Source organism: Cololabis saira, chromosome 9 (assembly GCF_033807715.1).
Source record: "Cololabis saira isolate AMF1-May2022 chromosome 9, fColSai1.1, whole genome shotgun sequence".
In the NCBI taxonomy this organism is placed as follows: domain Eukaryota; kingdom Metazoa; phylum Chordata; class Actinopteri; order Beloniformes; family Belonidae; genus Cololabis; species Cololabis saira.
In genome coordinates this window covers 15844467-15868011 of record NC_084595.1, presented here as the reverse complement: position 1 = coordinate 15868011, position 23545 = coordinate 15844467, and the positions used below count along the sequence as shown (strand labels likewise).

The 23545-nt window shown below is 39.2% G+C and overlaps 1 protein-coding gene across 4 annotated transcripts in view; it reads left to right on the top strand.

Annotated features, from left to right (window-relative positions):
* The window catches only part of taok3a (TAO kinase 3a), a 76563-nt gene that overhangs the window by 13767 nt on the left and 39251 nt on the right, over nucleotides 1-23545 (top strand). For 2 of the 4 annotated variants that reach the window (XM_061730544.1, XM_061730547.1), the window contains exons 2-3: nucleotides 16928-17032; nucleotides 20584-20683. The gene's annotated coding sequence lies outside the window, so the exon portion shown is untranslated. Of the gene's footprint in view, nucleotides 1-11619; nucleotides 11732-16927; nucleotides 17033-20583; nucleotides 20684-23545 lie in introns of all 4 variants that reach the window. The other 2 variants (XM_061730548.1, XM_061730545.1) reach the window with 2 other exon arrangements.

Here is a 23545-nt window from a genome sequence, read left to right as displayed (position 1 = left end):
TGCCTGGCCAGTGTCCATCTATTGTTTCTTGGCCCAAATCTGGATGCTTGTCAAAAAGGAATAGTCTTTTGCAAATTCTTTACTAATTGGGAATGAACAAACTGAGACTCAGACTAATGCTATTACTGGATTAGATTTCAAGATTTATATTGTTATTGGCAAAACACAGAATATGGAAATGGACAACATTTTTGGTACCTTTACAGCTCATTGAAACTGTGAAAATTGATTAAAAACTGTCTCATATTTTCCTGCCACCTTGTAAATGTGGTATTTAACAAACAGGATTTTCAAAGTAAATAATTTATTTACTTTACAGTAAAAAATAAATAAAAATAAAGCCTCGACATATGTATTTGTACCCTGAAAATGTGTCTAATATTTTATTCAACCATTCACTGCATTTCAATGGAGCAAATTGCCATTGTGCAGTTTGGTATCTCTGTGTGCTCCACTAAAGTAAGAAAAAAAAAACTTGTTTAAGGACCCCCGTAAATAATTATAAATAAGCATATTAAAGGTGAAGACTATTAGACCATCACCAAGTGGCTTCATGCTCCTGTAGCAACAGTTTCAAATATTAAGACGTATAAAGTCCATGGGACCATAGCCAACCTACCAGCATGTGCCCACAGGAGCAAAGGCAACAGCATTTTGATCAGAAGGATAGTGCTGAGAGACTTTCAGGCTGATTTCCAGGGTCATAACTATTATAAGATAAGATAGTCCTTTATTGATCCCCAGAGGGGAAACTCGGGTGTTACAGCAGCTCAAAGTCGGATACATGTTCAGGACAACATGAACTCAGACTAAATAAACGATAAAGAAAAACAGAACAAGTGTACTGTAAAGTGAATAAATGTATTATAAACATAGTAAGTCAAATATAATAAATAGTGTGTTATACTAATAAAGTATAAATGAATAGTGTGCAGTTGCAGTCTTATTATAAACACAACCGAGTCCAAGTCCAGCAGAGACAATGAATATACTATTACTATTATACATGCTATTATAACTAGACCATCCATCAGTATATCGCGAACAAGGTCCATGGAAAAAGGCCCAGGAAAGAAAAAAAAAGCATGCCAAATGCATGTTAAGAAGCCACAAACATTGTTTGAACCAGTAAAACAAAACTGGAATTTTTTTTAAAGTCAAAGACAGAAACATTTTCAAAAAACAGAACATTCTACCTCCCTGTCTGTTTATATTTTTTAGGGTTCTCTACTATGTGAGGGGCATTGTATCCCTGCAAAGTAAAGAAAAGTTTCAGACTATCGAGAGATCCTAAAGGGAAAACACACTGTCCACTGTTGAAGCCAAAATACATGTACATGGTGGCAGATGCAGACGTTTCAATTACCTCATTAAGAACTATGAAGGTCACTTCTTGATTGTGATTTAGACTTTCTAAAATTACCCTTCCTTGGATAATTTAGGGATCTAAATAAATCAAAACCAAACCTTGATTTGTGTGAAATATGAACTAAATAATGATGTCATTAATGCTTTTCAGTTCAAGGATTTGGCATTAGTGACTGATCCTCTCCCACTCATGATTGAGATGATTGATGGCCACGGGCTGAAGCAACTTGGGGTACATCTGAAGCTTCTTGACATTCATGTTGTTTAAGAGTTGCGTCTCATGAACTGACCCTCGAAAGCTTTCATAAGTTTTAATCACAGACTCCCAAAACTAGTTTAATTTTATTACACTCTGTAGTTAAGCAAAGAGATTTGTAAAAAATAAATTATTGGTTGAATTACAGTTTTGTGTATGTACTGGTATTTCTTTCCAAAATATTATTAACCAATTCACTGATAATGACAATAATAATTTTCTAATAAACTCAAAAGCTTACAATTGTTGAGACATACATAAATAATATGATCAAAATCATTAGAAGTTATGCTTTTTGTTCTTCTCATGTTGGAACTTACAATGAGAGCTTTTTTTGATGCAAATCCAGCCTAGCTGTTGTCTGAATAAGCACCCAAAGTTTGAGACTATACATGTTACAGTCGGTATTTTTATGCTCATTGATAATTGTTATGTAATTGGCTTGAACATAATCTGCAGCACTGTCATTCATATACACGCACATTGCCATTAACAATGAAGTCAACATAGCATACAGTCAGCAGTTGTTGCCCTTATGCTATAAATCTTCTATTGGGCAGATCCTTCTTTCTTTTTATATATTTTTTTATTTTTACCCCTATCTCATGTCTGAATGAGTAAAAGCGGCTTGGATGAATCAGTAGAGATCTAAAAGAGGAAGGGGGAGGCTAAGTTCTGAGCCTGAATTAATTTCCAAACTAATTGCAGGCTGACTTTGCATGGGGGATAAAAGCTGAAATCCTGAAGCTTAAAACCCGTGGGCCCTCTCCCACTCTGTGTAAACTCCAGCGATGATGTACATAATTTATACTGTCAGTGTATATTTGAAAAAAGAAGGAGAGAAATAGACAAAACACAAGAGACTTGACTTAGTGGCCTAGATGCATGTTTCCTTTTTAGGGTTTACTGCTCTTAATTTCTTCCCTGTCTTCCTCTACTGTAGCAGATTATTCTTTTTTTTTGGGGGGGGTCTCTTTTTTGAAAAGTTAAGGAGGGGGAAATATTGGTATAGCTTAGATTGTTTAGGCATTTTCTTACGTCATGTACCTTTTTTGAAGCATAAAACGATGAGTCATCATTACCCTGTGGACTTTGACACACGGGCAGCTCCGCCATACAGATGAATTTTAAAAGATTTTGACCACGCTGCCATTTTGTTAGTATTCCATGAATAAGGCAAAGACTTTGTTGTTTTCAGTTGAATCATTTACGGACTTTAACACGGCTCTTTTGGACATCTACTCCATTATCTCCTTCATTCCCGACCGAAAGGCAGAGGCTCCTTCAGACTCCAGAAGTCCTACCCATAAATGTATAACCATGAATCACCACATCCTATGAGACCTCAGTGGATAGCTGCATGACATCATTGTTTTCCCTCCAAGACCACAGTCTTCAAGACAGACAGGCGTCTTATCCACCCAACATTGATCTCTCATTTAGAAAAATGTAAAGTAAAATGTAAGATTTAGACAAAATCCATATTTGTTGTTTTGGCTTTGTCCGGACGACAGTGACAGCATGAATTCAGTTGTCTCTGGCTGACATCTGAAGGAAAACAGGGCATTGAAACAATTTTGACTCTTCCTCAGGCATGGAAACTAAGCGGCTGCCTGCAGTCCCTTGCACCACTTTACATGATCTGGCGTACAGAGAAAGATGTGTAAAATTATAAAGACGGTCTTGGCTTGATTTTACCTTTCATGGCCCTGAAGCACTAGTTAATAGCGGCTCAACCTGTTTTTTTTTTAGTCACTTAAATATTTTATTATGCATAAGATGAATAAAGGTTACTTGTTGTACTTTGTAATGATTTCTATTCTGCTCTTTTTACTATGAAACATGCAGTAGGCTTTTATTAATCTATCTGCTGCTCTTGATTGAAAAATCATGTTGGGGTTTAGATGAGGGCTTTATTCAACTCCCGTACAACTGGTGTGTACTTCCACTAGGTAAACGTTCCTGTGTTTCCATATTGTTGTATTTTAGTGTGTGTGTGTGTGCATGTGTGTGTATTAATATTTATTATAATATTACTAATATTCTAAACACGATATGATATAATATATAAAGTGCAGTCGTGTTACAAAAATGATGACTACGTAGCATGCTACGTAGCAAGCGTTGCATGCAGGTAACTATTGGCATTTTTCCACTAGCACCTACTCGGCTCTACTCATCTCGGCTCGACTCAACTTGGCCTGGTTTCTTTTCCTACCTGGAGGAGATGATAGATGTGCTGCTGGGTCTGTGGCTTGGGTTCGATATCAAGTTAATAATGAGACTGAGAGAAGCTTAAAGCGGCGAAGCTTGTTAATTTTTTTTAGTTTGTGTCAGTGCTGTTGAAAAGTCCGTTGGTAGCCGCGAGCAGCTAGGAAGTGACAGAGCACCTCATCTGCACATCTGCACCTGAGAGTTGGACCAGAACAGACGTCTGCGTTGCCTTTCCCGTCGAATAAAATGAACAAGAAGCCGCCATCAGAGTCGCTCTTTCGCTGGTGTCCACATCCTGACTCAGACATCTGACTCCCAACCACCAGACCAATTGGTGGCCTGTATTGTGATGACGTCAGATACAGTCAACTCAGCCGCTTAGAACCTCGGCAGAGTAATTACAGAAAAGTATCTACTCTGTACATTAGACCCCTAGTGGGAAAGCACCAAACCGAGTGGAGGCGAGCTGAGCCGGGCTGGGCTGAGTAGGTACTAGTGGAAAAGTGCCATTAGGTACCAGACGCCGGTGTCGGTGACTGGGACCTGACCAGGGTCTTCAACCTGCTCTTTCTCTGCCCGTAGTGCTTCCACCTCCTGGTGAGAAAGAGCCTGTGCTGTCTCAGGCTGCCACGGCCCGTGCCTGACCGGGCCTGGCCGTTACCATGCTGTCTGTGTGAGCCAGCACTGATATGTGGAGACTGAGCAGGTGGGGTTTCGCTGCCGAACAGTAGACAAATAAAAACAAGACTGAAATGTAGATGACTAAATAAAAACGAGACGAAATGTTCTAACAAAGATCCTTAATATCCATGTTTGAAGTAGTTTCCTCTGGTTTAGTTCTGCTGCTGGGTGACGTCACGTCCTCAATCCCAGTCCCGGTCCGCAGGGAATCAGATCCAGAAGATGCAGCTGCAGGTTAGAGACTGATACCATTAACGCAGAAGTCTAGATTCACGTCAATTAAAAACAAAGTTAAATAGAGAAAGGGACCGATGGCCGGCCACACAGGGATCTTCTCTGGGGCTGGGAGAAGAAGAAGAACCATCTTTGGATACACTTTCCTACATAGACGTGGAAAAGAAAACCAAATGTGCTGTTGAAAAAGGAAAAAGATGGGGAGAAATGCAGAAAAATAAATATGTTGTAAACTCAAATTAGAGCGTCTTCTGTATCTGGAATGAATGTATTCTTGAGTAACAACAATTTAATAATAAGATAACTTTGTTTGAATTGTAAAATGGGTTTGGCTAAATACAATCTTTGACTAAAACTAGACTATAAATAAAATAAGACTAAAATGCTCAGACTTTTAGCCGACTGAAACTTGACACGACTAAAAGGAGAATGAACGTGACTAAAACTAATAAAAACTAAAATGATAGCTTGACTCAAAGACTTTACTAAAAAGATCTAAGAGACCAGATGTCGTCTTCCACATAGGATTTATAGGATAGCCGACAGGTCACATATGTGACTTTGTTTACATCCAACTCGACCTGCACGGAGTGCGAGAAAACACATCCACTTTTACGGCCACTGGCCGTCAGGAGGGGATGATAAAGAACAGGGTTTGGTCCACCCAGACTCGTTATACTAGTTTCTGCCATGAGGGGCGGTAGAGAGCAACATAGCAGCCTCAGTACACTGATGAGACGAAGGACCCAAACGGTTTGTGGGCATATTTGACCTCGGCTACCATGTAGATACCGCCCCCAAGTTCCATTTTAGTATAGGCAAACAGAAATAGCGAGGATGACTGAAGCTCTCGGGAAGAGAACTTTGCCATCACAAATAAAGAAATGGCTCGGTGCAAACTCTCTGCAGTTAAAGTCAGATAAGACTGAGGTGCTGGGGATCAGCCCTGATGATGCCATTCCAGTTAGAAACCAGTTTTTAAATTATTTGTGTCGTCTAAATAAAGACTAAGAAATCTTGGTGTTATCTTAAAATAACAAATGAAATGTCATTACAACACCACTCCAATCAGCTGATGAGGAACTGTTTTTACCAACTGAGGAATATTTTAAAACTAAGAACAGCTGTTTCTAAAGATAACCTTGACTTATTTATTCATGTATTTGTGTCATCTTGTTCACTGCAACAGTTTATTTTCTAGTTTAAACAAAAAAGAAACTCTGCAATGCAATGCTGCTGACTTTGCTCTAGTGGGCTCACATTACACCAATCCGAAAATCTCTTCATTGGCTCCCCGTACCTTTTTGTTTAACTATAAAATCTGAAATTTGGTGCTCTGCTAGTCAGGCTACCTCATATAGTAGGGACCTATTATGCCCTACACATCTCGGAGGCTGAGGTCTTGCTTATGGTCCCTCGTACCCATTTTAAGACGCGGGGAGATCGGTCCTTCCAGGCCGTCGTCCCAAGGAGAACGATCTCCTACTGTCTCTACGTTCGCTTGACTTTATCCTTTTTGTGAAGCACCTTGTGACATTCCCCTGTCTGAAAGGTGCTATAGAGATAAACTTTACTTAGTTTACTACAACCACCCAGTACCCAGGAAAAATAAAGAAGTTTGATGCAGAACTTTTATTATTTCTTTTAGATTAGTAAGTATCACTGATTAGTTTAGTAAGTATTAGTATCACTCCCATTGTACCACAAGTTATGACGTGCATTTCCATGATACTTTCACGACGGCCGTCTTTCGCCTGAGACAGCCGTACATTAGCAACAGCCAATTATCCAGGACATTGCCAATGTATTGATGCACACTGCTTACCCTACCCAGGTGTAGGTATCTGTAGGTTTATGTTTGGTTTAAAAAAAATAAAATAAAAAAAACGACTAGACAATTCATGCTTGGTCTACAATCACATTAACTTCACAATGTCCAGTCACCGGCGCTACAGGCACCACCAGGCCACACTTACAGTTATAAACAAACACAGAAATCCTATAAGGTGCCATGGCTGACGTTATACTCACCTTTTCACTTATTCTGGTTATTGAAAAGCTTAAGTGCTCTTTGTCCATGTGTGTCTAAAGGTTATTGTGAGGATGTTAAACAACTCAAGACTGATTGCACTGTCTTCTGTACCACGCTTCCTTTATGTATCCATGTGTACGCTGTTGTATGTTTATAGTTTCATGAAACACAAAACTTAAATGACTATTTACTTACTGTACTGTACTGTATATGTCTGTCATAGTATTTGTTGGTAGCTTTGCTTTGGTTACAGATATGTTTGTTGCCACAGTAAGAATCAATAAAGTTGTAAGTTTATAGTGCCAGTGTTGGGCCTTGGGACATAGTCGTGTGACCCGAGTTCCTGCTGAGTGTGTAGATGAGCACTGAGGGTTACACAGATGAAAGAACACAACAGTCATTGAACGGCTTGTCTTTTGTTGTTACACCAGTTCATCACCAGAACCGGTTCATTCAGGGTCGCCATCGATCTGTCTCCCAAAGGCTGAGAGCGTAGTTGCCAAACTAAATTGATATTTATTGTATATCACGTTTTGTATCGTAGATCGATGTGTGATGATAGTTTTTATTGAATTTGCCAAGTTGAGATGGTAATGAATTAATCTGGTATTATGTTGTGCTCCTTTGTTGCTTTTAAGTTTCTGCTTTTTTTCTTTCTTTTTTTAAATCTTCTCACAACTATTTGGTGTATTTAACTAAATTTAATCAAAATATTCGGTATTAGTTCTTAGCACAGTTTCCTACAAAACATCCTATTACTGTACATACACAGTGACACACAGCCAGAAGCCAAGGTAATTTTTAATTTTTATTTATTTAATTCCCCCCCCCCCCCCCGCCCCCAGTGTTACAAAGATCTAGGTTAGTGTGAGTCCTGGGGTTGTTTTATGATTAATGCTCCTAAAGCAATCTTGTTAGGGTGCACATGCACAATCTCTGCAAATCTCTTTGGATTAATTGAATGGTTTTTGGACATAATTTGCATAAAATGCAACATGTGCATGTTGGTGTTCTCTCGGTGAGTCAGCTTAGAGGAGGTGGCGCTGGTGGAGTCGTGCTTTTAAAATAATGAACTGTTTCTGTTCAGGGGCTGCTAGGTTTTTCAGAAAATAAAGTTTAACCAAAATTATTCCCTGAAAGCATAAACATTGAACCCCCACATTACCGGTACGTGTTTTAATGCAAAAAAGAAACAAATTAAAGCTGCAAGCAGCGATGAACGGGCCCTCGCACTCACGGCCACCGCCCTCCATAAGCATATCAGTAATGACACCACCCACGACTCTCTATGTCAAACCATTCAAAAGTTATAGCAGAAAATAGGGACAACCAATCAGAAGAAGGGGCGGGGCTAATTTTCACCAATTATGGTCAAGGACTCAATACCGAGTCCCATGACACCACCCACAACTCTCTATGTCAAACCTTTCAAAAGTTATGGCAGAGAAAAGTATTCTAGGGGGCGCTGTTGAGCCGTTAGGCCACGCCCATTAATGCAAACCATGAAATATCAAATTTATCGCCAGGCCTGGCTTGCATGTAAAATTTGGTCCCGAAAGAATGGCATAAATTGCGCCAAAATTACACAATTAATTCAAAATGGCCGACTTCCTGTTCGGTTTCGGCCATGGCGCCAAGAGACTTTTCTTTAAGTTGCGACATGATACAGGTGTGTACTGATTTTCGTGCATGTACGTCAAACCGTATTGTGGGGCTTGAGGCACAAAGTTTTCCGGGGGGCGCTGTTGAGCCATTTTGCCACGCCCATTAATGCAAACCATTAAATATCAAACTTTTCGCCAGGCCTGCCTTGCATGCAAAATATGGTGACTTTTGGGGAACTATCAAATATGGACCAATCAGATGAAGGGGGGCGCACTTTTTGGCATCTAGTGTCGCCACGGTAACACTTTTGAAAGAGAAAAGTAATGCGCGTAGTCGCAGGATGGAGACGCACATTTTGATGTATAACACACCTGGGTGCACGTTACGGTTCGGGCCGTATTAATTCTCGAAGGAATGGCTCATATTGCTCCAAAATTACGCGAATAATTCAGAATGTTCAAAATGGCCGACTTCCTGTTCGGTTTCGGCCACGGTGCCAAGAGACTTTTCTTTAAGTTGCGACATGATACAAGTGTGTACCGATTTTCGTTCATGTACGTCAAACCGTATTATGGGGCTTGAGGCGCAAAGTTTTTTCTGTCTGAACCAACCAGATGAAGGGTGGGCGCGCTTTTTGGCGTCTAGCGTCGCCACGGTAACGCTTTTGAAAGAGAAAATTAATGCGTGTTGTCGCAGGATGGAGACGCACATTTTGATGTATAACACACCTGGGGGCACGTTACGGTTCGGGCTGAATTAACTGCCGAAGGAATGGCATAAATTGCGCCAAAGTGATACGATTAATTCAAAATGGCTGACTTCCTGTTCGGTTTCGGCCATGTCGCCAAGAGACTTTTCTTTAAGTTGGGCCATGATACAGGTGTGTAGCGATTTTCGTGCATGTACGTCAAACCGTATCGTGGGGCTTGAGGCACAAAGTTTTCCGGGGGGCGCTGTTGAGCCATTTTGCCACGCCCATTAATGTAAACCATTAATTATCAAATTTTTCGCCAGGCCTGACTTGCATGCAAAATTTGGTGACTTTTTGGGCACGTTTAGGGGGGCAAAAAGGCCCTCCTTTCGTCAGAAGAAAGAAAGAAAGAAAGAAAGAAAGAAAGAAAGAAAGAAAGAAAGAAAGAAAGAAAAATTCCTACAGATACAATAGGGCCTTCGCACTGAAGGTGCTCGGGCCCTAATAAAGAGGTTTATGGATGAATCTTACTTATTTATTTATTTACTCACTTACTCTAATAACTAACAGCAAAAATAATCTCAGCCTTTCTTTAACTAGAAGTTAAGAATCTTACAAAGGTGCATGTTCATTGTATTGAATTAACTGTAAATTTAAGCTAAAAAAGTAGTCAGTCGCAGAGAAAACATTGTAATTTGTTACTTTTACAGATAAATGTTTAGCAGCTTTTTTCTATTGTAAAGACCCAATGTTCAGTTTAAATGTTTATAGAAAAATTTAGTATGTGGAATTATTTAATTCCAAAGAAGTGAAATACAAGTAAAAACATTGGTATATGCCCAAAAGCATCTTGTTCATTGGTTTACAATGTGACTTTGGAAAACTGAAATCTTTCCTGCCCTACATCACAGTTAAGATGAACTTCAGCTCAAAGCAAAGGGAAGATGGATGGAAACATAATTTGTTTTAGACAAATATTTGCAATTGCTGCTACCACTGTAGCGGAAATAGTCAACAGAAGATGAAGACAGCAGATGATCACTCATACAAAATCTCTCCCCTCTGGTCATATGACTGACTACGTCACATCCAGTGATGCCACAGGTGTGCAAATGCGAAAAGGGGTTAACATTATGCTTTTGCACTAAACTGGACAATCGACATGTGTGGAAAAATCACCTCATGAAAGCAGTAAAAAGCTTTCTTGTGACATTTCACATTTTTTTAAATTCCAGGTGTTTCCATTACAGTTTTTTCTTTGTGCTATTTATGTTTTTCACAATTGAGTGGTAATGGAAATGCGACTACAGATTCTTAGACAGTGAAGGATCAAACAAGCGGCACTATATTTGAATGGCCAACCCATCGTACTTGATGAATATTGTTTGCTAATGCTCTAAATAAAAGAGTTAATAGATATCAGCACTAACCATTTGTCTCATTATATCACTAATTGCAGATTCGACCAAGGAAAAGGTTGCAGGACCTGTTCACTTTACAAATAAACTGACTCTTACTTATTTAATTTGATTAAATTCTAGCTTCTGTTGAATACAACCCCCCCCCTGCATGGCTTCTCTGGTTCTTATGTGCACCTATGTAACTTGTTGATCTTTCTATCACTCAACCACTTTAATGGTAGCCACGAACTACCCCCCTTTTCATCCATTGCTTTCTTTGATGTGCAAAATTGACTGTGAGGAACTATTTAATAATTTACAGCTCAGTGACGGTGCTCTGTGACACTGCACTTAGTGGTTTTCCTTGTTTAGTTCTGCTTGTGTGTCTAAAAGAGTGTGAGAGAAGAGGACTAGGTTTGGAAAAAGCAAGATAATAGACGACACATATTGTTATTTACCTGGAGGAGGGGGTCGCTAAAAACAATGAATGGTTTTAATAGTGAAAAGCTGGCTTCTCTCAAGAAGAAAGGTCACTGACGACCACCCCTGTCAATTCAATGAATTACCCTGAGAAAGCTTTCATACTGAATAAAGGATGTTTATTTCCAAAAGGGTTCAGTCAATTAAATACAGTCAAGTTGAATAGAAAAGTATTTGTAAAGAAGAAGCCAGTAATTCACCAGGAAACAAACAAAATAAACATGATGTAATACCAAATCCAATGTTACCTTGGTGAGTGGTAAAATCATAGTTTATTGCAGCGTTAAAAGTTCATATAGTTACACTTTTATAATTTGCCTCAAACTGGCTGTTTTATACCCGAGGCAGAATATCCTGGTTTCTCCCCTGGCACTTACTCCCATGCTGGGTTGATATTGCACAGCCATCGTGCTACATGCAAATTTTATATATATATATATATATATATATATATATATATATATATATATATATATATATATATATATATATATATATTATAAACGTGTGTGTGTGAATCTGCATATCATGGCAAATGGTTTTTCAATAACAAAATGGAGATGAGATTGATATTGTCCTGAAGCTTTTGGGGGGGGAATGGTGTCTTTGCTTAGTTTCAAGTGTTAAATGTGAGGCTATCCCAACTCTCTTTCGGCAGAAGGGGTACACCCTGGACAGGTTGCCAGCTAGACTGGCGACCTGGGAGAATTCTCTTACATCTAAGAAAATCTACAAAGACGTGCAGGGAAATAAAAGAACAAAATAGATCGGTAAGAAATCTGTTTCATATCTTAATATTACCCCTGAAGGTAGAACAGGAGCTATGCACAAAGGCCCTGCCGTTGCCTCTGTGGGTCATTAACATACAAAAAATTAGGCGTTATATCGGTACCCAAGTTTTGCCTTGAAAGTGTGTGTAAGGAGCTTTTAGTACATTCACTTAACCGGCCATATTCTGTACTAAGGAGGTGTATTGTTTTTCATTTCAGAGTAGTTTGTAATTTTTTCCTTCATCAGATATTAAACTGCTGCAGCAAAACTCTGCCTTCATACTAAAAAAAGTTCCTGTTGGTGCGCAGACATCACCTCAAAGCTGTTGCTCTTCGATGTTGTATATACAGTTGTCCTACTCACCTATTGTACCTGTATTTTTTTACAACAGGGAATATAAAAATATTGTACTCTAATGCTGCTATATGGGACTGTGGTGTTACTATTCGATTTTACCAAGCTTTGTATATATTGCATTTTACTATATTATATGTAGTATATCATAAATTGTCTCATATATTGTGTATTATTATTATTATTATTATTATTATTACTAGTTATCTAGTAGTGGGTGTTAAGGTGGTACGGTGAGTAGCGTTGTTACCTCATAGCAGAAAAGTTCTTGGAAGAAATACATTTTCTTTGGGATATTATGGGTCCAATGGGACCCATTCCAAATATCATGGTTGTAGTTTTACATTGCAGCAGGTTGGGGGAAGCCAAATAAAAGTACAATAACATTCAGAATAAGATTAAAGCAAGAATTCAGAGAACAAATGTAAAGTTTGGAAAGTGTGTTAGAAAAAATGTGTGCCGTCAAGCAATTCAATATTTTTTGCGATTAATTAATTAAGATCTGTAAATTAATTAATCTAATCTCTTTTTTTTAATCGCACCTAAAAATTGCAGAGAAAAACTCTCAACTTGAGGTGTTTTCCTACCAGCGTAGCTAAACACGCCCAAACACAGGGACAGCCAATCAATGTCTACTTCCACCGCACAAACGGATTTCAAAATAAAGGCAACTCGCAAACAGAAAAAGTAAAGTTAGCAATTAAAAAAATAGATTTAGCGATTGAAAAAAACATAATCGCATGTCGCAATTAACACGCTAATTTGACACCCCTAGAAAAAATATATTATTTTCCTTGTGTCGGTTTGTGTTCATTAAAGTAAGGCAGTTGTTTTTACTTAGTTTATGCATTTTTGCTTACTTTAACTTGTAGTTAATTGTGGTTTTATTAGTTCCCAATTGTGGCTTCATGCTGGGAAGTCAGAAGACTTTACTGTGTAAATTATTTCTATATACAAAATAATTTGAAGAAAAATTTAAATTTTTTTCTTAAATGGAATAGAATTTTAGCATTTGTTGCTTTCATGCAACAAAAGTCGAATAATTTTCTGTTTTACAGTGGTGAATATGCCATTTATTTGAATTTTATTTGTCCCTCAATCCACCAAGGTCCATATTTATGATGGTATTAGTCTTAAAACTAATCTGGGAAGTTTACAGTAGTGTGTGTGTTTGTGTGTGTGTGTGCGTGCGTGCGTGCGTGCGTGTGTACATATATGTCTCAATAGCCTCACTAATCTTGTGAGATGAGAGCTGCTTCAAAATCTCCAAATCCTGCTTTTAAAGCATAAAGTCTGCATGTGCATATTCCACAGTGTGAAAATGAGTAATTGCTTTAAAAATCTACACTTAGCCACCCAGACATGATAGTTGGAACAAAATGTTTAATTTCTTTCTATTTTATTGGATTTCTTTTAATGTCCAAAGAGAATTTGCATATTTTAGATACACTATACTTTTTTTTAAGCAATATGTCACTAAGGGACATGAGTAAGCACACCTGCCTCAAGCTTGACTCATCAAGTCCACATCAGTCTCCATCAGGCTCACGAGGAATCACTGGGAGCTTAATTTTATTAAACATTGAGTTTAAAGTCTGACATTGGGGATCAGAGGTATAATTAATACTCAAAGAATTGTAAACAATTCCCAACCAACAGTGTTTGTAGTGGTTTCTAAATAAAATAGACTTACAGAGGCTCTTCACTTTCAAAAGTAAGTGTGTTTTAACTTCCACAGCGAGAATTTCTTTTGAAATAAATTCTTATTTAGTGACATGGTCGGCAGTAAGGCTAAGCTGTTCATCTTGGTACTTTAGTGCTGTACTATCTATCTTAAATCGATATTAGAAGAGCAGATGTGTAACTCCTTCAAAAATTAATATTTATTTAAAGATTAACACAGCACATTTTGAGAATGTTTTTTTTAAGATTGTCATTAATTAAAGACACAACACTTTTCTCACTCTTTAGCCTTTGTTGGTCATGAATGCCTAGCAGGGTGGAACAAGCGAGGAGGTAGAGAAGTGCTGCCACAACTTTACCAGAGGCTCATGCAAGCGTCAGTTTGTGTTATAAATCATTCAGAGACACTCAAAAGGGGCACAATACATTTTTATCCCTGTTCTCTCATCCCTTCATCCTCCTTTGCTGTTTTATTATTCAATACAGTTCCTCTGAGAACCCAATCTGAGACTCGGCACCATCGGATAGAAGTAGGAAGAGGTTGGAGGGTTTGACCATGAGAACAAGACAGAAGGTTAAAAATGGATTCAGTTTGAGAAGTGGAAGAAAGAAGGTGCACCAGTTTGTTTTGTTTCTCAAATATGGAACCCCAGAGTCATTCATGTGATGAATAGCAAGTACCGTAAGCTGTACTTCTTGTATGTTTTGTTGACTCAAACAAGCACTATAGCTAACAACAAACTTTGATTGAATTTATTTATTTAAAACAGGGATAATGCACAAAAAAAACATTAATCTTGTAAAACAAGAAGGGATGCTTTGAGCCAGGTTATAGCAACAATTGCTAATTTCCGCCTGTAGTCCCTGGGCAGGTAAAGTGCTAAGCAGATACAATATTAAGATTAATTGAAATAAGACATAATAACCATAATATTTAAAAATTTGACAGAATGCACTAATAAATAAAAGCACGGAAACAAGAGCGCCAAATCATAAAGTGCACAATAGAGACCAACAGCACATACACTCTCTCTCACTCTCATCACACATTCAAACACATACACATACAATAAACAGATAACAATCATCCTCATCCTCAACCACACTCATAACCAGACACATACACACACTCACATAATACTCAACAATGTGTGCAAACTTGCTTACTTAGTAACCAGCGCTTTGACAAGCATGAGAATGTGTGAGGATTTGTACATAGAATAAGTTCTGTGGGAAGGACATTCCACTGACCCATGGCCACACAGGAAAAAGAAGAACTTAAGTTTTGTTTTTTTGTTAATATACTGCACGTGCATGAGAATAATAGGTAGTTGAAGGAAAACAATATTACTTTTGCTTGTTTATGTTTACTTGGGGTGCTGGATGTCTCTCAACACACTAGAACGTGTTCTGGTACACACAAGTCATTTCCCTTGTAAAAACTCCCAAGACATTTAGTTGGAGCTGCAGTCCTCCTGGAGCAATGTAGGAAAGATATGCGTCTTCATGACCCTGAATACAAACAAGCAGCTGTGGAAAAGCAGCATGTACAATTTGCCCCTACCACTATGATGAAAAAGTATCTAATCTTCTTCCAGCCAAACTCTTAGCAACAATATAAACTTTGATCACATTTCCTCTGAGCTTCTTCTTTTTTTTTTATCTTGCGGAGGTTAGCTGTCTTTCCTGAAGCTTATAACATAAGAGATCATCCCCGTGGATTCTGGAGTTGCTGAGAGGATAATAACTGACAACTATTAAAGAGATTGTCACTGCCTGTTGAGTCATTCCACCATCTGCTGTTCTGAAGACATTTTAAAGCTTCTCTCATAAGTGCTCAGGGTGAACATCACCATCCTCACTTTCTTAGGTTTTAGTCATCAAGCAACCCCCCTTTGTTCTGAGGAAATGATTTATAATTCACAGTCCAGATGCTTGGTGGGCTTTATATCTTTGCTTAGAAATGCTGCAACTAACAAGAATTGCTGATTTAATCCTGATTTGATCATTTAATCACGATTTAGGTTTGTTGTCTCGATTGTTTTGATTATTGTTACTCCATCAGTCTTTTGTTTTTGTTTTGGTTTCTCCTTTTATAAACTGTAGTAACAGGCTCCCCAGCAATGACATCATCATGGTGTACTTGCCAACATTTACTACTCCGTTCCCGTCCTCCAATTAAACAAAAAAGATATTGAAATAATATTTTTCAAGGCTGTGCACATCAATGCATATAACCGAAAAAATCAATTGGCATAGGCGGACTTCTGCAACCAATATTGGCTGATACTAGTCGGGCAAACATCACCCTCACTAGCAGACCAATGGCACTTTTACACTAGTACCTACTCAGCCCGACTCCACTCGTCTTCCCCTCGTTTATTTTCGATACCCAGATGAGAAGTAGATGGGTTGGAGTGAAGCTGCTGTGACGTATTTGATTGTGTGATGTAAACGAAGAAGACAACAACACTAAAGATGTAGAACCTGGAGGAGATGATAGATGTGCTGCTGGGTCTGTGACTTGTGTTAGATATCAAGTTAAAAATGAGAGTGAGAGAAGCTTCAAGGGGCAACGCTTTTTTTTTTTTTTTTGTCTCGGCGCTGCTAAAAAGTCCATTGGTAGCCGCGAGCAGCTATGAAGTGACAGAACTCCTGGTAGATCTTGTCGTTCCTTATCGCCCGTCTAGATCCCTTTTTAATTCTCTCCTCAGCCACCAGGTTTATCAACATCTGCACCTCAGAGTTGGATCACCAAAAAGACTTTTGCGCTGCCATTGCCTGTCGAATAAAATGAACAAGAAGCCACGAGTCGCTTGTTCGTTGATTCCCGCTTCCTGACTCAGACGTCTGACTCCCAGCCCCCCGACTAATCGGTGGCCTGTAGTGTGATGACGTAAGATGCAGCCGACTCAGCCTCTTAGAACCTCGGCAGAATAGATACAGAAAAGTATCTACTCTGCACGCCTCGACCCGCCTCGACCCCTAGTTGAGAAGCGCAAAACTGAGGCGAGGCGAGTCGGGCTGAGTAGGTACTAGTGTAAAAGCGCCACAATTGGTGCATCTCTAACAATAACCTTGAGTAGAAGGCAACTGGATTTGTGCTGGTTTTACATGTATTTTATTAATTTTAACCCATTTTTTCTCTCACGCCTCAGGTACAATATTGTTCCAGTCATGAGAAAAGCTGACAAAACTGCAAATCTGGGCTTGTACTGAAGAAAGAGAGAGGGAGACGTCTAACACCAACAGATTTTTTACAGGTCAGTTACAGCCATTTGATTGAGACTTTATTCTCTATCAACAATTTTTTTTTTGTCGTCATGCTGTGATTGATTGATTCCCACTGAATTTTAATGTTGAAGTGTGCGTGCAAAAACATGCTTTTTGGTCATTTCCCCTACCTATTCAACTCTGTTTTAAGGGTTTTCCACCAGGGGATAGTGCCGGTTAGTACCTACTTTCTTTGCACCTATTTGGCCAGGCTGCAGGTCACTGATTGGCCAGAGAGTAACGTCTCTGATGAGTCTTGTGAGCAACTCCTTCACACCCGCCATATTTAAAACCAGGCAACAGCAGCCGCAGTATTTACTTTCAACTAAACTTTGGTACAGCGAACAATGGCAAGAAATCCTACTCCATGGTCTACAGGTTTCTGGGGCCTTGTGGCCGACGACCACATCCAGAGGAAGCTTAATGTTTCGGGCCACCTCGCCACTAAAGTTGTGACTTAATATCGTCGTCAACGAACATTTATCGCCTGAGACGCAACGAAAATGCTGGTCATGTGACGATAACGATAATTAAATATATAATGCAATATCGTAGAGGAATAAAAACCAGACTAAAATGTAGATTACAAAATAAAAACTCTGCTAAAATGTGTCCTCATTTACAAAGATCCTTAATCTCCATGTTTTCAGTAGTCTCCTCTGGTTTAGTTCTGCTGCTGGGTGACGTCACGTCCTCAATCCCAGTCGCTGCAGCGGGGAATCAGATCCAGAAGATGCAGCTGCAGGTTAGAGGCTGATGCCGTTAACGCAGAGTTCTAGGTTCACGTCAGTTAAAAACAAAGTTAAATAGAGAAAGGGACCGATGGCCGGCCACGCGGGGATCTTCTCTGGGGCTGGGAGAAGAAGAAGAGACCATCTTTGGATACACTTTCCTACATAGACGTGGAAAAGAAAACCCAATGTGTCGTAGAAAAAGAAAAAGATGGGGAGAAATGTGGAAAAATAAATATGTTGTAAACTCAAATTAGAGTCTTCTGTATCTGGATTGAATGTATTCTTGAGTCTATAAGGTAACAATAATATAATAATAAGATACCCTTGTTTGAATTGTAAAATGGGTTTGGCTAAATACAATATTTGACTAAAATTAGACTAAAATGGTCCTGGATAATTCTGACTAAAATAAGACTAAAATGCTCAGACTTTTAGTTGACTGAAACTTGAAACGACTAAAAGGAGTATGAACGTGACTAAAACTAATAAAAACTAAAATGATAGCTTGACCCAAAGACTAGACTAAAAAGATCTAAGAGACCAGATGTCGTCTTCCACATAGGATTTATAGGATAGCCGACAGGTCACATATGTGACTTTGTTTACATCCAACTCGACCTGCACGGAGTGCGAGAAAACACATCCACTTTTACGGCCACTGGCCGTCAGGAGGGGATGATAAAGAACAGGGTTTGGTCCACCCAGACTCGTTGTACTAGTTTCTGCCATGAGGGGCGGTAGAGCGCAACATAGCAGCCTCAGTACACTGATGAGACGAAGGACCTAAACGGTTTGTGGGGTAGACTAAAATGGTCCTGGACAATTCTGACTAAAATAAGACTAACATTTTTTGTAATATATTTTTATCCTGGTTTTTTCCCCGATTTTTATCAACCAGTGCTCCTACCTAACAGCCCTTTCGCCAACCCCACCCAGGGTGTGGGCACTGAAGTCATGGGGGAACTAACACGCACTTCAGCGCCCACAGTGTCCACGGCGGGAATCAAACCCAGGACCTTCTTGCTGTGAGACGGCTGCACTACCAGCTGCGCCACCGTGCCCCCATCAGAATAAGACTAAAATGCTTTTAGTCGACTGAAACTTGACACGACTAAAAGGAGTATGAACGTGACTTAAACTAATAAAAACTAAAATGATAGCTTGACTCAAAGACTAGACTAAAACTAAAATTGAAACAGGCTGACAAAAACAACACTGCTATCCACAAAAGCCCCACCTACATTGAGGTGGTACTGAAGTGTAATGGAAAACGGCTGAGACCGAGGCGAGTAGAGTCAAGTCCAAAACTGTATAACGGAAAAGGGGCTTTCATGTTACTGTTAGAGAAAACAGTCCATAGCAGTCTCTAAGATGTGTCTTGTTTGTCAGAGCTTTTGATACAAACCAGTTTTCCAATATAACAGCCATTCAGATCTCTGTCCCAAAGAATATGCTGCACATTTGCATGGTGGACAGAGACTTTCTGTCGGTGCAGCGTCTTCATCCGTTTGTGTTTATTTTGTTCAAGTTTATAGTCTTTGCCATGGGCAAATTTTCGTGCTGAGCCACACCCTGATTGGGAACCAGCTTGTGGCTGTTTGGTGTGATAGAGAGGAATAATTAGGTTGTCAGAACAACTATTCAGGGAAGAAAGATTACACAGAATTACTCACAGAAAGATTAGTGCACTTGAGGACTGAGTACTTTTAACGTTCAAACCAGGCTTTCCATAAAGTTTCCCCGTTACACGGTTGGGAACATCACTGGTAGGGCTTTCATAATTTCAGATTTTCTCCGCACAGTTATTATAGCTAAAAGCATAAATGGCTAAAATATGAATTCAGCCGTTTTTTTGGCCCGATCCGATTCCGTGTCATTTGAGTCCCGATGCGAAACCTTCGTAAAACATTAAAAAAAATGAACAAATGCAAAATAAACAGATCCAGACTGTCCCCTATTTTTAGTTTATTCACCTTATTTGATCATTTAGCACTTAAACAGTGAAGTTCTCTTTGAAGTAGCTAGCAATAATAATGCAACTATTAACTAGTAGTGCAAATTTAAAGAAAAATTTAAATTAAATAAAAACAGCAGCTCAACTTAAAATACCCAGCAGGCATGTAAACAAATAAGAAAATAAAAGTGTAACATTGTCATAAAGTAAGGCAGTAATGTGCTTTTTAGACTGGACTTCTTACTGTCCTTTTATGGCTTACAGAATAAAATGTTGGTGTTTGAAGTGACCTACGATCTTCCTTGCGCTAGCAGGGTGTCCATCACGCTGCGGTGAGGAAGACGACACAGACGCTTCGTTCGCTTTTCAGTCAGCGTTGTAACTTAACTGTTATTTATTTGCCTCCGCTGTAACACGGCCGTGCGCAGATCACTACAAACTTTATTGAACTCACTTTACGTGACACAGCCCACACTCCGCACCCCCACCTCCCCCATAGCTTTCTTCATATTAGTAGCGTTATCGTGCAAAATTACTTGGATCCGTTGCTTGTTGATAAACCAGTTGTTTAGCATTTTTCCAAAGTTTGTTTGATGCGCTGATCAAAATAATGAGAATAAAATATACATCCCATCCCTGATCGCGATGCAACGTCTGCAAAGTCTGAAATGACCTTATTGTGCCCGATTTCTGATCACGTTTTGGGATCAGGACATCCATCGTGAGAACCAATAACAATGTCGTCCTATGGCTGTTTTAGTTTCCCAATTAAAATCAGTATCAGTACTTTGTAATCCAGGTGACTGGCCAACCACACCCAGGGTTTAATGCAGATTTTTCTTTCTTTCTGTAGGAAAACAGTGTGTCTCATGGCCTGAAGTCAAGCTGCTGAGGATTAAATGCTGAAGATCCCATTGTCATCGAGGGTTTCATATGAACATATTTACTGTAAGGTATTGTGACTTTATACTTAAACAAAGGGGAGGTCAAAGGAGTTCTGCACTTATTCTTGTAAATTTGGATCTTGTTAAATTGTACATTATTAGCAGGTTATTTATAGTAATTCACCTTTGTGGTATTTGATTTAATATGTAAGAATAATAATGACTAATGCACTTTTTTATCGGTTGAGACGTAGAGCGTGCCACAGGCATGTTTTTTGGTTAATTTGCTATGGAGCAGAAAGAGCATACTGGTTTTTGACTGTTTGCATGGGATTATTGTTTTTTTTTTTGTTTACTTGCTGTACAGAACTATATTTTGTGACAACAGGGAAGTTTTTCAGTAAACGTTTTCAAACTTCAAAAATGGCATTGAAACATGCGACAGCTCCACAGCTTTAGTGGACATTAGCAGGAAACAGACACACTAACAGATATTTTAATAACTTCAAACAAGAACAGTTCCAGTTCACCTAAATTCCAAGTGTGTCCGCCGCTGTCGTTAACTGACATTTGAATTAAGCTCTTGTGGCGCTGATGCTGTGTCACTGTGCACATGCGCATGGTCGCCTGCGCTCCGTCAAATGCATCTTGACTCAGAAAACAATCTTAAAATGTCTATTAAGAAACGCATGTTTTACATTTGTTCCTTTTTAAAGGTGCCTGCTAATTCTCATGCATCCTGGCATCGTGTGTAGAAATAAGATTGTATTTGTTTTATCAGATTGACCTATATACAGTCATGGAGGAGACTTGCACACACAAATGCAAGCGCACGTCATACGCATGCTCTCCGGAGACTTTGCTTTCTCATAAGATTAGAGCCTCTATCTTCTCAGCCTTCTTTAATGCATATTTATTAGGTGGGATTACTGAAGTGCAGTTTCACTTTTTCATGAGTGTGTGCAATCCGAGCTCTCTTGTACATTCATAAATGTTTTGCTTTTACGTACAGGCATACATGCGCGCGCACACAGACACACACAAACTGAAGCCTGTAAGCCTATATTTTTGTTGTAACGTCATGATGGGAGAAGGAAGAGCACTGGATTATTACATCATTCTTCCTAGTTTCAGACATTATGATAGATTTCCCAGATTTTTTCCTTTTGCTTTTTTGAACATTTCTGATTAGAACTGGTGGTTTGAATCCCAGTAAGAATTCCCCCAGCCTGTCAAATTCCTGTCCTGTCTGAAGCTGTGAGGGGTGCCAGTAATCTGATAAATCCTCCAGCTATAAAAACGCGCGTGCACAAACTGACCCACAAATGTGGACACTTGTGCACATGCCGTCTCTTTTACTGAGATGTGGCGACACACATGTAGTTTCTTTCACATAATACATTTGTATTGATGTGGGTTCATTATGTCTCTTGTATTAATTCTGTTTATGCGAATACACACTCGCTCTCTTAAACGCAGTGTCAGAAGCATGGTTTCAAATGAGGAGCAAGAAAAATCTGCTTCTTTTCATCAAAGACTTTCCTTTAAAAGCCGTGTTTGATTAAAGAGAATGAAATTAGAGTGGAAAAATGAAAGCCCAGTCCCAGGAGCTCAGAGACTTGGACGACACGATGCGGTTTGAGTTCTCATCCATCCACATTTTCCACAAATAAACAGTATGTTTATTAGATACTTTCTTGGTCAAATACAAGGCATCTTGCGATTGTGATGCCTTGTATTTGAAGAAAGTATTGCAAACACCCCAGCATTACGTGCAAGAAATGACTTGATCTCTCCGCAACATGCTGGCACATCAATTACTTATAGGAACACAGGCAAAGGAGGCCTGAGGGTTGGAGGGTTTGTCTGTTTGTGCGTTCCTGCTTGTGCTTCTTTTGCAAGCATGTTGACCTTTGACTCACATTTAACACGAGTGCTTTCATTTGTATGTGCACATGTATAACCACTGGAAAGGTCCCGGAGTAATTATTTCGTTATTTTCTTTCTGCCATATTGCGTTCGATGACCTAAAAACGCACTATATTATTGGCCCATGTGAGAAACAGTATGAGATAATATGATGTGTTGTACTCCATGTGTCTCTGCAACATGTACATATGTCATGCAACATGTACATATGTCATGCACATAAACACCTATGCATGCTTGACCTACAAAGATGTCATTCAATTTTCAGATATCGTAAAGAATTCACACCCACACACACATGCAAAAGGCATTTAATCTGTTAAAGTAATTTACATAATTAGCTATCTCAGGAGAATATCCTATTCATAGACGCACAGCAACACAGAGCGAACTGACCAATCACGGCACCGTACCGGACGAGTAACGGCTTTACCCAGCCCCCTATGTTACAACCTGTTGTTGCACAGTTGCATCACTTCACACATCTTATAAGCAAAGGAAGAGGAGGAGTGCCACGGAACAAGAGGTGTGCAGACTCTACTGAACACATGACTTCAGTTGTCATTGCTCTGTTTTTGTCTGCCACCATTCTGACAGTTTCCTTTGTTATATTTGTCACTTTCATTATCTTTCTTTGTCGTTCCCCAAATTCCGTTTTTCTTGGTTTATTTGTTAGAGTTGTGAGTGTGTATCTGATGGGAGAGGGTTGAGACGGAGGACGTGCCACTCACTGTCGGGGAGGCTAAAGCAGGAGAGATGAGAAGAAAATGAGCTGATGCAACCAGGAGACACAGACGAATAGAGTAACACTTAATACACACAAGTTCATCTTGTGGGTCAGTTGTTAAGACAGCATATGTGCTAACAATAAAGAAAATTAATAAATAAATACCTTTTTTAAAAAAAACAAATAAGGCAAAATACCCAGACAAGCTGCTACAGTTGCAAAAAGATAGAACAAACATCCCATATAAATAAGACAGTGAGTTTTAATGTGACCTA